Raw genomic sequence first — 14,736 nt, forward strand, 5'->3', positions numbered from 1 at the left:
TTTGATTATTTTTACTATTTCTATCTCCCTTTTAAAATATTTCATATTATCACTTCCTGGGCATAAAAAGTTGCTGTTGGATAAAATGTGATTCCATTCACAGAATATTTTATGTAACTTAAGCGTGGTGCTTAGTAAAGTTTTATGTCTTGCTTCTTTAAGAAAACTTAGATGCTATAAATTTAGCCTCTAATCTCCTTTGACATAATTTTCATTCTCATTTTATGACACAGTCACCTCCATTTAATTTAATGGTTTAATAGTCGTGTTTGAAACTGGCTGGGAGGCAATTTCAAGAAATGGTTTATAGGCTACTTTTAATGGGCAGTGTTAGATATTTATTGCTCTCAGATATAACATCATCATCATTATTATTATTATTAGAAATTATTTGTCGATTGCTGGTGGTTGCACTTGGAGCTATGAGAGACACAGGGAAGCCATGATCACAGCCCTGTGCCCCAGTATCTGGCAGATAAAAAGGATGTGTCTATGGTTTCTCTGGCTCTACCTCGGATGTTTCCCCCTTTTGAAAATGGATGCTGCCTAGAGTGACATGATGCATTTTCACCTTGTTTTTTTATTGGCTCTCTTCCCACGAGTATTAGATTCCTTGGCTGTCAAGTTGAACTCCCTAAGAGGAAACGTTAGAGTAGTAAAGGTATACTAATGACCTTTGCAGGCACATCATCACATTGATTCATGCTCCCAGGGCCTGCATTAGGTTGGCATTGCTCATCAGCTCGAAGTAGGTGTTGGAAACAACCTTAGAGGTTAGAGTCATTCAGAACTCACTGGATGGGAAATTTCGCCACAGGGCAGGAATGAGATAAAGGAATTTCTGCCCTAACATTGGCAAGGACACTGGACAAACTCTGCTCGTGCCCAGGTTGGTGAGTACTGCTTTTCTTTAGCTGGTGCGTGCTTGTGTACGCCCGAGTCTCTGCAGGCCAGCGTACCGGACCCTCCAATGGCAGGTGCACTCTCCGTGCCAAAGGTCTTGCCCCTTTGGACCCAATTCCAGCTGAAAACAGACTTTCTAAAGCACAGTTTTCATGCTCTATGAGGAAAAAAGGGAGAAAGAATGGAGGGAAGAAAGGAGGGAAAGAAGGAAAGAGGAAGGAAGGAAGGGAGGAAGAATTTGGCAGACTTTTTCTCAGGAACGGTGCTAGGCACTTTGGGGGTGGGGTGGGGGTGGGAGGAACAACCCAGAAGCAAATACGGACAGAACCCTCTCCAATCGGGGTGCAGACAATTAGGGAGGTTAAAACACGTGTTCCCACAACTGAAACACAAGGTCAAGGTGGTCAAGTGCCATACGGGTCTAGGCAGAGTACTGTGGAAATCCGGAGGGGAGAGCAGACTTCTAGTGGATCCTCCCTCACACCTGTCAGTAAGGAAACCACAAACGAAAAAATCGTGTTCTTTTCATGTTCTCTCTGTCCTCCTACCTCCCATCAATTATTTCTCAGAAAAAAGAGCAGGTTTTTCAGCCATAGAAAAAGAACAGCAATGGAGTGAAGAGGATACCAAACATTTTAAAACACAAACAACACAGAGAAAGAAACTGAGCTCCAGATGTTTCCAAGCTCCTTCAAGAGGATCAGATATAAAAACCACCTCTTTGGAACAGTCTCCCTCTTCAGGACAAGGGGAGGAACTGCAATCTGATATTGCAATTCAGTGTGCGTGCTATGTTAGGGGCATGTGTATGGGTCCAAAACACAAGTTCACACACCAGTACTGGTATTATGATCTGTTCTGGAACTGAGGCTGGGGTGTAGAGGGTGAGGGAAGAGCGCCAAGGCGAGTTCTGGTCTTTGGTTTAAGCACTTGAATCGGATGGTGGGATCATTTACTGAGATATAGACAACAGGGGAGGAGTTGAGAAGTTTAAGGTGAAGAAAGTGAGTGAAATAAAGCTTTCTGATTTGGCCAATAGCTCTCAGCCATTTTTATGGTGTCCCAGAGTTAGCAATACTTTTGACCTCAAAACCAAGCTGACCTCCCCATTTGCGTGTGTGTGTGTGTGTGTGTGTGTGTGTGTGAGAGAGAGAGAGAGAGAGAGAGAGAGAGAGAGTCTGTAGTTCCTCTTCCCTGAGCACGAAGCACGTAAGCTCTGGACTGCGTGAGGAACTGGAAGACACCACCTGAGGGAAGGGCCCGGCGAGGTGGTGGGGCCATCGTGAGCAGGGAGAGGAGTGTGCAGTGTTTTCCCTGCACCCAGGCTGAGCTGACACCCAGAACCAGTGCCTAGTTCTTTTTCAAAGACCGAGGTGGCTAGTGGGTCACAGACAGCTCCTCCGCTCTCCCCATTGCCCCATCAGGAAAAGAACAAGAAAGAAGCAGCTCAAGGTCTTGTCTTGCTGTGGAAAAAAAACAAACAAACACCTAAGTTGTGAAGTCTAAAGCAACATCTTCATTTCTTATAGAAACGCCTCTTACTTAAAATCTGAACACATGTGACTTTTGATTACTTTTTTTTAGCTAACCATACTGAAAAATATATAAAAAAATTTAGCAAACACTCCCACTTCCAGCATCAAGGCGTGATAACTGTTAGCACTGGTCTCATTCGCTGCTAGTCTTTTCCTTCATGCATAGAACGCAGTGCAGATGAAGCCAGCCTCCCGTGTAGTCACCGCCCTGGTCCACTCCCCTCCCTCTCGGTGCCCTCGCTTCAGTTAGCACGTTCAATCTGTATCTTCCAGTCTGTAGTTTGTGATTTTCATACATGATTGTCTATAGCTAGTACATAGTATTAATTTACATACTTTTATTAATAATGACTTCTCAGCTGGCCATGGCTGTTGGCCTGCTACTCCAAGGGGGGTGGTTCCCTGTGAGCAGGACATCAGCCTCTCGGAGGGGCCGATGTGACTCTGTGGATGCTGCTGCAGGCAGCACTGGCCCAGAACCGAAGGTGTCCCTGCGGGTGTGCACTGGACTCTGAGGGGAATTCTGGTCCTGGGCCTGTTTCCTCAGCTCACAGCAGTCTCAGCTAAAAATAGCGGAAGCCGTTCACCATCTGCAAAACACATCTGTGTGGGCCTCCTGTTGTGAAATGAAGGGAACGTTAGTGTGGCTGGTCATTTCCCAAGAACTAGCCTTGTTTCCTGGGCAAAAGGTGGTGCCGATATTAATTGGCAGAGGGGTCTCGTGTGTCTCTTTCTCATGACAGCTGGTGCGCAGCAGGAGGCGCCGTGGTGTGATACTCACTCAGGGTTCTCTTAGAAGTACGCAGGTTCTTTGGCTGTCCCCGCAGGCATCCCTGTCTTCACATCAATCAGGTTTTCAGCTGTAATGCACAGGCCTTCAGCCGTACTGAGCAGGAAAGGAATTCCTTAAAGAATATTACGGTTCTTACAGAATCTCTGCGAGGGCCAAGGAGTCGGGTTCAAGGCCATGTAGCTAGGAACAACGCCTAGACGACAACCTGCTTTGGCATGAATACACAACATCTCTGCTGACCACGGACCCCGTGGCTCCCACCAGAGATGCTGAAGCTTCACATCATCCCCCAGATCAGACGGTTCTGCCAGTGCTGTCACAGTGGGTTAGGGCACCGACCTCCCTCATCTGAGCTGAGGTTCCTACGAGCGGGTCTGACTGGTGATGCCTGGGTCACAGGGGGGCCCGGGAACATGATGGTCTGACCCCTGTGCCCAGCGGAGCAGACCTCCGTTTGTGACAATCACAACACTGTATAAAATTCCAGCCGTGGTCAGGGTGTTTCTTTCAGAGTAAACAGTATATAACTAGAAGGGGTCTGGTAACACATTCGCTCTCCATAGACAGATCTCTGAGGCAAATCGAATTTTATCAGAAGTATTTGTTGAGCGATAGTCAGAGGGGGTGGGTCAGGTTAGCCTCTTCCTGGACAAAGCTTGTTTCTGTGACTCTCACCTTGCTTTGGTGTAATATAAACATTACATCTGCTTCCTTGTAATATAAACAGGATTTTTAATGAAATAAAAGTGTGTGCATGTTGAATGTGTGTGTACATGTGGACAATATCTGCACATGCCACAAAATTCGAAAGGCATAAAAAGGTAAACAGGAAGAAGTCTCCTTCTCACTCCCCCAGCTGTTCTCTTCTCTTTCAGAGGCAACTTTATTTTCAGTTCCTTGTGTGTTCTTCCACAGAAATAGTGTGCATATGCGTATATGTTTGCAGATTTTTCTCTGTGCAAAGGATAGCACACCATATACTATATAGCCTACTCTATAACACGCTTTTACTACCTAATGCTGTATCTTGAAGATTGTAAATATAGAGCTGCATCAGTCTTTTCAGCAGCTGTATCAGTCAGGCTAGGGTAAGTTAGGCTACAGTAACAAAGAGCCCCTGACATATGAGGGCAGCTGAAAGCCAGCAAAGACATAACAAGGAAATTGCAGACTGATATTACTCATGAACATAGGTGCAAAAATCCTTAATAAAACACCAAAAAGTCAATTTCATCAACATAGAAAAAAGGATGATACACCTTTAACAAGTGTATTCCCAGTGTATACTGGGTCCCAGGAATGAAAGGTTGAATGAACATCCAAACATCAAATGAATCTAATATACCATATGAATAAAGTCAAATAAAGTAAAAACTATATCATCTCCACAGATGCAGAAAAATCCAGCACCAAGTTATGCAAAACACCCCCAACAAACCGGACTGGAGGGCATCTACGGACAGCCTACAGCTACTGCCAGGCTGGATGAGGGAAGGCTGAGTGCTTTCTTCCTAAAACCGCAAACAAGGCAACACTGCTCTCAGCACTTCTCTTCGGGCTCTGCTGGAGGTCCTCTCCCAGCCTGGACAACAAAGACAAAAATAAATAAATCCTAAGTAAAGATGCTCACATTGGAAAGCAAGAAGTAAACTATGTACAGATGATACAATCCTTTATGTAGAAAACCCTAAGGAATCCACACAGAAAAGGCTGGAACCAATAACTCACTTTTGTAATGTCACGGGACACAAGAGCAATACACAAGGTCAGGTGCATCTCCACATCCCAGCAACAAACTCCCCAAAGATGACATGAAGGAAACAACTCCATTTATAATAAAGTCAAAAAGAGCAACATACTTAGGAATACATTTATCAGAATTAGTGCCAGGTATATACACCAAAAACAATAAAATATTGCTGAGAGAATTTAAGTACAACAGGAATAATTAGACATGATATGTTTATGGATTGGAAGACGATATCGTAAAGATGGCAATTTCCCCAAAATTGATTTATGCCAACATGTCTATTTTTTAAAATTGTATGTATTGAATTTTGAAAGAGAGAGAGAAAGGAGGGGGAGAGAGAAAAACTTCAACTTGTTGTCCCACTAATTCGTGCACTTACTGCCCGTTTCTTGCGCGTGCCCTGACCGGAGATGGAACTCACAACCTGCGTGCACCGGGACGACACTCCAACCCACTGAGCAACCCGGCCGGGGCCTCACACAAGTCTTTTCAAAATCCCAGCAGACTGGGTTTTTTTTTTGTAGAAATTGATAAGCTGATCATAAAACATATATAAAAATACAGATCCTTGTAGAACCAAGACAGTTTTGAAAAGGAAAAACAAAGTTGAATGACTCATTGTATACGGTTTATATTCAAAACTCACTATTTAAGCATAGTGTGATATAAGGTATTATTATGCCACTTGGGGTATTGGCATAGGGACAGGCCTCTACAGCAATGGAGAAGCACTGAGAGTGCAGAAATGAGCCCTTGCATTTATGTTACATTTATTTTAAACAGAGGTCCTAAGACAAAGTTTAATAGAAGAAAGGTCAGTCTTTTAAAAAATCAGTGCAGATATCCATATGCAAAAACAAACTTCAATCCTCACCTCATAGCACAGACAAAAATTAACTCAAAATTAGTCACAGGCTTAAATTTGAGCCCAAACTATAGACTTTCTAGAATAAAATGTGTGAGAATCTTCATGACCTTCAGTTAGGCTGAGTCCTCAGGACACCAACACTGCAGCAATAATAGAGAAAATGGATAAACTGAACTTCATTAAAATGAAAAACTTTTGCTCTTTAAAAACCATTAACAAAATGAAAAGACAAGTTATAGACTGGGTGAAAATATTTGCAAAACGTGTATCTGATAAAGGATTTATATGCAGAATATGTAATGAACTCCTACAAGTTAATAATGCAAAGGCCCAATTAAAACCCAATTTAAATGTGGACAATAGATTTGAAGACATATTTCACCAGATGTATACAAATAGCTAATAAGTACACACAAAGGTGCACAGTATAAAAATACAAATTGAAACCGCAGTGAGACACCATTTCGTATCCACGAGACTGGCCATCATAAAGAAGAGACATTACTGAGTGCAGATGAGGATGCAGAGAAACTGGAACCCTCTCACACTGTCGTTGGGAATGGAAAATAGTGCAGCTAGTTTGGAAAAAAACTTTTTTAAAAATGTTAAATGTAACTTAGCAGTTCTGCCCTTAGGAATCTGCCCAAGAGAAGTGAACACACATGCCCTCGCTGATCACTGGAGCAGAGCTACCTGAGCCCTTTGCTTCTGGGAAGCAGCGACATTGAGAAATCCTCCTGCTCCTGTGTTCTGAGAGCCACCTTGCCTCCTTCGCATATTTCCTTCCGTTCTTCCTAGGACTCTCAATGGACCTACTGATGACTTCATTGTTTCTCTGCCTCCACAGAATCCCAGCCCCGCTTCCTTTTCCTGGAGATGTTTCTCATTCCTGAATGTTCTCCCCATTGCAACAGGCTGGCCCAGATCATCTTCATTGCCCAATGCATTTGCTTTTTCACAAAACAAGACTTGTGCACAATTACTTTTGGCCCTATTACTAAAACCTGGAAACAATCCAAATGTGCATCAACTAGTGAATTCAGAAATAAAATGTAATGTATCCATGCAATGAATTCCATTCAGCAATAGAAACAATGATAGACTGGTATTTGCTACAACGTGGATGAATCCTCAAAGCATTAGGCTAAGTGAAAGAAAGCCCGATGCACAAAACTACATACAGTAGAAAGTGTCCAGAAAAGTCCCATTTAGAAAGAAAGTAGATCAGTGGCCGCCTGGGTGGGGCTGGGTGTGGGAAGGGAGGTTGTCTGCACATGTGCTCAAGGGAATTGGGTGAGGAGGGCAGAGTCTGACACCCCCAAATATGCCTTTTTGGAGATATTATCTCAAGCTGGTTATTCTGAATACCCAGGAAGACCCTTTGACTTCCCCGTAACTGCCTAAAATCATCCAGATAGAGGACCTGCTCCAGGAAGGGAGTGATCATCACAGGTGACTATAGTTTTATGTGAACTAAAAGTACTGGACAGAGAGGAGCCTAGTAAGACCCTGCTGATCAAAGTCCCCGTGTCCCATTGTTACAGACGGCCCCACACATTGTGAACTGCCTTCTGTCCCTTTGAAGTTCCAGCCACTCCCCACCCCTTCTCCTTAGCTCAGGATGACAGGTGAGCCTCAACTTCCCAGTTCATCTTTGGATCCCATATTCTAAGGGAATGCCCATATGCACATATGTAATTAAATTTGCTTATTTTCTCCTGTCAATCTGTCTCACGCCAACTTAATTCTTAGGCCAGAAGGACTAAGAGGGGAAAGAGGAGAAACTTCTCGCTCCCCCACAGTGGAAAGGAGTGTTCTAAAATTTGAATGTCAAAATTGTACAGCTTTGTAAGTGTATTACAAATCATGTAATTGTACACTTGTAAGGTATACTTACAGTGGTATATAAATTATAGCTCAGTAAATCTGTAAACAGTAAAAAGAATAAAAGTTAAAACTGAAATGCTGTGACAAGTGGAAAATTTACAATCAGAGCCAAATGTCACCTATAAGTGGACTAGGCACCTAGATGTCTAGTGTTTCGTGTGATGATCTCATTCACTTTGCTTCTACAGAGCACTAGAATATGGAGAGAAATCTCTCCAAAATTTTTGGGTCCATGTTTGATCCAAATATCTAGAACCAACTTTCAGAACCAGAGGCCCATACTGCCACAGCTAAAGATCTATAATTGTGTTTATATTTTCCTGTTCAACAGGAATAAAGGATAAAAAAGGAAACTGACTCGGTGAAGAACTAGACTATAGTTCAAGCTTTTGATTGTGGAGCCAAATAGAGATAACACGATGAGAGACTGAAAACAATTTCACCTCACCCATCCAAGAGAAACATTCACTAATAAATTTTATAATTGCATTAAAAAACTTGTGCTGAATCTTTTTTGAAGTAACTGAATTCGTACACAGGGAACCATCCCCACTAAGTGGTCTGTGGATGTTGAATGTATACAGGACATAGAGTTAAGAAAATGCTTTCTACTCCAACTACAACAGAAGCCTGAAACTTAGTCGTTCTTTGTTACCAATCTCTCTTTCCCAATGTATGTCTTTCCTTAGAACCTTCCTCCTACCACACATCTCTGCTTATTATGAGTTCCCACCAGCCTTACAGACTTAGCTCAAATGCAACTTCATAGCTCTTTTCTTCTTGAGATATTTTTTTGTGTAAGTGTATTGTCAAGTATCCTTGAATACAATGACCCGTGCCTTACTCACCGCGCATCCTCCAGGTGCCCTGCACTTGATAACCTCTGTGTTTCTCCAATTCAACAATTGGATGGGATGTATCACCCCCTGGTGGCTGCATAGGAGAAAAACAACTTTAGACTTGGCTAAAGGATTTCCCTCAATTCCTCAAACTACTGTGGATTTCAGAGGGCTCAATTTATGATACTCAATTCAAAAGAATTCGAGGGTGATTTTCTAGAACTGGTGTTTGGTAATGTTTACACAATCACCCAAAGTAACAATGGCTGGGCCCTTCTCTCGGTGGAAATTCCCTCCCCCCTTCTTTTTTCCATTTCTTCCCCACTCCTCTTCCCCCTCCCACTGTTCCTCTTTCTCCACCCTGAGTCCTTTTATTGCATATCTACCAACTGTACTATTTTTCTTTCTTCTTGTTCTCAACTTTTCATCGCTCAGTACTTTGAAATTGTCATTAAAAATTTTTTTTGCCTGTTTTCATTCCGTCATTTCCACTGTGATCACACGAAGCACTGTTTTCTTTTCTGTCGTGTTTAATGGACACGGTGGGCCAATCTCCAAATTCATCCGCTGATGTCCAGTTCCGGGGATGAAAAGACCTCCTCAAAGATAGTGCATTGCGTTTTTATTAACTACCCTCCCCTCAAGGTTGTTTCCTATTTAAAAAAAAAAAATATGCGAAGGAGTCTGCTTCGGGTGAACATGCAGGCATTAGAATGATATTCACTCAAGCAAAAAGCGGACGGAAGGAGCGAGACCGACACTTGTCCAAGATCACAGGCAGTCAGTGTGTTCTTTTTACCAGCTCGCCGATCCGCGCACACAGCTGATTTCTGAAGTACTGGCATCAAACTTCTCTACTGTGACAGCTTTTAACAAGTGTCGTTTTCTTTTAGCAGTCGGTAATCACTTATTTCTTTAAGTTTAGTGACACGATGAATATAATTGCTCCGCATTCGCCCGGCACGAGAGAACGTTAGAGCCTAGAGAATTAGAGGTGATTTAATCTAAATTCTTTATTTAACAAATGTGCAAACAGAGGCTCACAGGTGAGATGACTTAGTTGATTTTGCGCTCTTTAATCTGCTTCCCAAACTGAACTGTTGGGAGAATTAAAACTTGAAACTATAAAAAATTGCACTAGATTCTGACAACCTCTTCTAATTACCCAAACTAATAGGAGACAACATCTACACAGAGCTCTTATAATGCCAGGGAAAAAATCCTTTTAATGTTTATCCCATGAAACCTCTTGAACATTCCCAAATGAAGCTTCTAACATGATTGGCTTTTAAATTCTGGATCAGTCTGGTTAGACTGCCATAACAAAACACAACAGACTGGGTGGCTTGAACAACAGACATGCATTTCCTCCCAGTTCTGGAGGTTGGACACCCAAGGTCAAAGTGTCGGCAGGTTGGGTTCTTCCTGAAGCCTCTGTCCTGGGCTCCCAGATGGCCACCTCCTCGCTGTGTCCTCACATGACCTGTTCTCTGTGCACACCCATCCCTGGTGTCTCCTCTCCTTCATGGGTATTTGTTAGGTTTTGCGGTAAGAACACTTAACATGACATCTCCTCTCAACACATTTTTTTTTCAATTACAGTTTACAATCAAAATTATTTTGTATTAGTTTCCACCCTCAACCATTTTTTAAGTGCAAGACATAGTATGTGTATTCCAGGCACAGTATTGCACACATACCTCTAGAACTTATTTATCGTAACTGAAATTTGTACCCGTTGAAAAAGTTCCCATTTCTTCCTTGCCACAGGCCCTGGAAACCACCATTTTGTGCTGCTTCTGTGAGTTTGATTATTTTTAAGTAGGATCATGCAGTATTTGTCCTTCTGCGACTGGCTTATTTCACTTAGCACAATGTCTTCCAGGTGCTTCCATGTTGCTGCATATAGCAGAATCTCCTCCTTTTTAAAGGCTGCATAATATTTCATTCTGTGTATATACTGCGTATTTTTTACCTTCATGTGTCAGTAGACATTTAGGTTGTTTCTGTATGTTGGTTGTTATGAATAATAATTCAATGAATGTGAGAGTGTAGATCTCTCTTTGAGATCCTGATTTTAATTCTTTGATATATATACGCAGAAGTCAGAGTCTTGGATCATATAGTAGTTCTGTTCTTAACTTTTTGAGAAACCTTCATACTATTTTCCATAATGGCTGCAAGAATGTACGCTCTCCCCAACAGTACACAAGGGTTCCCTCTTCTCCACCTCCCGGCCAGTGCTTGTTCTTTGTTGTCCTTTTGCTCATAACCATCCCATCAGCGGTGAGGTGAGATCTTGTTGTGGTTTTGATTTGCATTTCTCTGATGTTTAGTGATGGTAAGTACCTCTTCACATGCCTGTTGGCCATTTGTATGTCTTCTTTAGAGCAATGTCTATTCTGAAGTCCTTTGCTCATTGGCTAATTAGGTTATTTGTGCTTTTAGTTCTGAGTTTTATGAGTTCCTTATATATTTTGGATATTAACCCCTTAGCAGGTATATGGTTTGCAAACATTTTCTCCTGTTATGTAGGTCGACGTTTCACTCTGCTCATTGTATTCTGTGCCATGCAGAGCCTGTTTAGTTTCATGCAGCCCCACTTGTTTATTTTTGCTTTTATTGCCTGTGCTTTTGTTATCACATCCAAGAAATCGTTGACAAGATCAATGTAAAAAAGTCTCCCCCTTGTTTTGTTTAGGAGTTTTACAGTTTCAGATGTTATGCATAAGTCTTTAATCCACATTGAGTTTATTTTTGTGTGTGGTGTAATGTAAAAGTCCAATTTCATCCCTTTGCCTGTGTCTGCCCCGTCTTCCCAGCAGCATTTGGTCATGAGACTGTCTTTTCCCTGTTGTGTATTCCTGGCCCCTTGTTGAGGGTCAGTTCACTGTATATGAATGGGTTTATGTCTGGGCTCTCCAATCTATTCTACACATGTATGTCTGTTTTTATGTCAATACCATACTGTTTTTTTTTTCAAGGTATGTATTCAACCTTTAGTAACATTAACATACATGAAAAAACAATATACTTATCTATCCCTGGTAACCAGTTAACTGCTACATCCTCCAAAACCAGAAATGGGTATTTTATTAAAAGTCAAGACTTTTCATCCCTAGCCAGTGTGGCTCAGTGGCTTGGAGGGTTGTCCTACACAGCGACAGGTGGCGGATTTGATTCCAGGTCAGGGCACACGCCTAGCTTCGGAGTTCGGTGCCTGGTTGGGGTGTGTATGAGAAGCAACTGATTGATGTTTCTCTCCCACGTCCATTGTTTTTCTCCCTCTCTCTCCCTCCCTTCCCCCCTCTCTAAAATCAGTAAGCATATCTTCGGGTCAGAATAAAAAATATACATATTATATATATATAAAAACATATATACATATACATACATATATATATTTTTTGTTATGTCTTTACAAAAGTCAAGACTTTTCTGACCTCGGCACCGATACACCCTGGTGTGCAGACTTCACTGAAGTTCATGCACCGAAGACTGGCGTGTAGCGACAGACATGCCGGCACTTTTCTGTGATCTCCCCAGGAAAGTGTAGACACAGCGTGTGTCATTCACACGCTCGTCCCAACACCTTTTGTGTCTGCCAGTTCTTCCTTTAGTTCACTGTCCTCCTGACTCTGAAATACGATGTCAAAACCTTGATGTTTCTGGACTTGAAAATGAAGAAGACTCCCAAGACCTATTTTCTTTCTCAAAGGGATCATCTTCTTGGAATGCAAATTTCTGCTTAAGTGCCTGGGATATTGCAGCCACTGGGTCCCACTGTGAACTGTGTCTCTTCCTCTTAGGAACAGGCCTACCTCCAGGCACCATTTAATAGCATGAAGCTTAATCTTACTCATATCTTTTAGGACATCCAGTGTGTTCTGAACATCTCTGTTTTTCTGGTTTTTCGAATGATGACTATAATCGGTCCTACTAGCACCTGGGTGCTGTTTTTTCGCTTCAGTTGCTGAGTTAGCTGAGTCACAGAGAGCATTATACCCTGGCTGCACAAGAGAACCTGGAGGCCGTAGAGCAGAAAACTGAGGGGCCATGGGTGTGGTGGGAGAGGAGGAGCAGGAAGCACTGAGCTTGGGAATGGATCTGGTTCCACGCTCAGCTGAGCAGCCCCTGATGACGGCACTTGCCCCAAACCACCAGGCCCGCCAGTCGAGTCAAAGGAGTCAGAATTTGTACTGCTTTTCAGTTCCTGCATTTCCACAGTTGCAGCAATCTGAGAGCGAAGGCAAGTTAGTTCATCTTCAAGGGCAGCTGTTGTTTTCGTTGCAGCTTCACTGACAGGCTGAGAGTTTTCCACTGGTCTGTCTGTTACATCTTAGAGCAGGTGCCAGTGGGTCCCAAACTAATGGCCAAGGATGGAAAAATGCACTTTTCTCTTCTTTCTCCTTTTTCCATATTCCATTTCAGAATCTCAGATAACTGGCTTCTTTATCATTTGCCATACACAAAATATCAGCGGAAGATGGAACTACAGATCCACAGTTGCCAGAGTCTACAGAGTTCAAGAATGGAATCAACTCAAAATCAGCCCTCGGCAAGGTTCTAAAGGAAGAATTTTCCCAGTAATACGGACAATACTCTGAGCTGATCCATAGCCTTTATTTCCCCAAATCTGCAAAGCCTTCCTCTGAAGCTGAGCCTCCCGGCAACACTGCCATGGAATCCTCAGCAGCAAAGGGCAACATGCGCTTGTCCTGTTTCAGGAATGATCAGAACCATGTCCACCCATGTGCCTCAGTTGGAAGGACACAGGAGGTAACAGACTGGGGTCTGGGCCCTGGAGTCACTTGCACAGCCAGCATAATGCCACCCAAAGTGCAGCCACCTGCTCGCCTGTCCCACACAACCTGCTGCTCCGCTAATACCATGCTGTTTTAATTTCTGTAGTTTTGTAATATATTTTGAAACCAGAACAGTGTGATGCCTCCAGCTTTGTTCTTTGTTTTCAATATTGCTTTACTTTCAGGATCTTTTGGTGTTCCAAATGAATTTTAGGATAATTTTTTTTCTTTCTGTAAAAATATCATTAGGATTTTGTTGAGGTTAGCACTGAATCTCTGGATCACTTTGGAAAGTATGGGCATTTTAACAGTACTAAGTCTTCCAAACCATGAACATGGACTTTCTTTCCATATATTTGTGATTTAAAAAATTTTTTTCATCAATGTTTTATAGCTTTCCATGTACCAATCTTTTATCTCCTTGGTTAAGTTCACTAAGCACTTAAGTACTAAGTACTTTCTAAGTACTTAAAATGGGACTGTTTTCTAAATTTCTGTTTTGGATAGTTCACTGTTAGCGCATACAAATTCAAGTGTTCTTGTATGTTGATTTTATATCCTACCACTTTATTCAGTTCATTTATTAGTTCTAACAAGTTTGTGTGTGTGTGTGTGCATCATCTTTAGGATTTCCTACATATAAGATATTGTCATTTGTGAGCAGAGATAATTTTACTTCTTCCTTTCTGATTCGGATGCCTTGTATCTCTTTTCCTCTTTGCCTCATCGCTCTGACAAGCGCTTCCAGGACTGTGTTGGATTGAATTGATGAGAGTGGGGGTGTTTGCCTTGTTGCTGATACTGAAGGAGAGGTTTCAGTTTTCCACCATGGAGTATGATGTTCTCTGTGGGCTTGTGATAGATAGCCTGTATAATGTGGGGGCACATTCTTTCTGCAGTTAGTTTATTGAAAGGTTTTAGGCATGAAAGGTGTTTCTGTGGGAGAGCGAGGGCCGGGCCTTCCCATTCCACTGTCTTACTAGCCCGATTGCTCTTCTGTTTCTTAGAAGGACACCAGTCCTGTTGGATGGGGGCCTCACCCTTATGGCCTCATGTGACTTTAGTTACCTCCTTTGATGCCCCATCCCCAAATACTGGGTTGGTCAGAAAGCCCCTGTGGGGTTTTTTTTTTGTAAAAGAAAAGACATTTTTCATTTTAACCAATAACTTTACTGGTTTGGATATTTTGAGTATGTCGGCTATCTCCTGCTATTGGCTTCTAGTGGGTAGGGGCCAGGGGGCTGCTAAACATCTTCCAATGCATAAGACAGCCCCACAGCAAAGAATTATTTGGCCAAAATGTCAATAGTACCAAGAAAGTTTGCAAACCACTTTTGGCACATTCGATCAGTTATA

General features: G+C 42.4%; 1 pseudogene; it reads right to left on the reverse strand.

Moving 5' to 3' along the window:
* Positions 1-12,226: 12,226 nt before the first annotated feature.
* Positions 12,227-13,467, reverse strand: LOC123830747 (annotated as a pseudogene).
* Between the last annotated feature and the right edge of the window lie 1,269 nt (positions 13,468-14,736).

Source organism: Phyllostomus hastatus, unplaced genomic scaffold (assembly GCF_019186645.2).
Source record: "Phyllostomus hastatus isolate PE091 unplaced genomic scaffold, TTU_PhHast_1.1 phas_scaffold_129, whole genome shotgun sequence".
Lineage (NCBI taxonomy): Eukaryota > Metazoa > Chordata > Mammalia > Chiroptera > Phyllostomidae > Phyllostomus > Phyllostomus hastatus.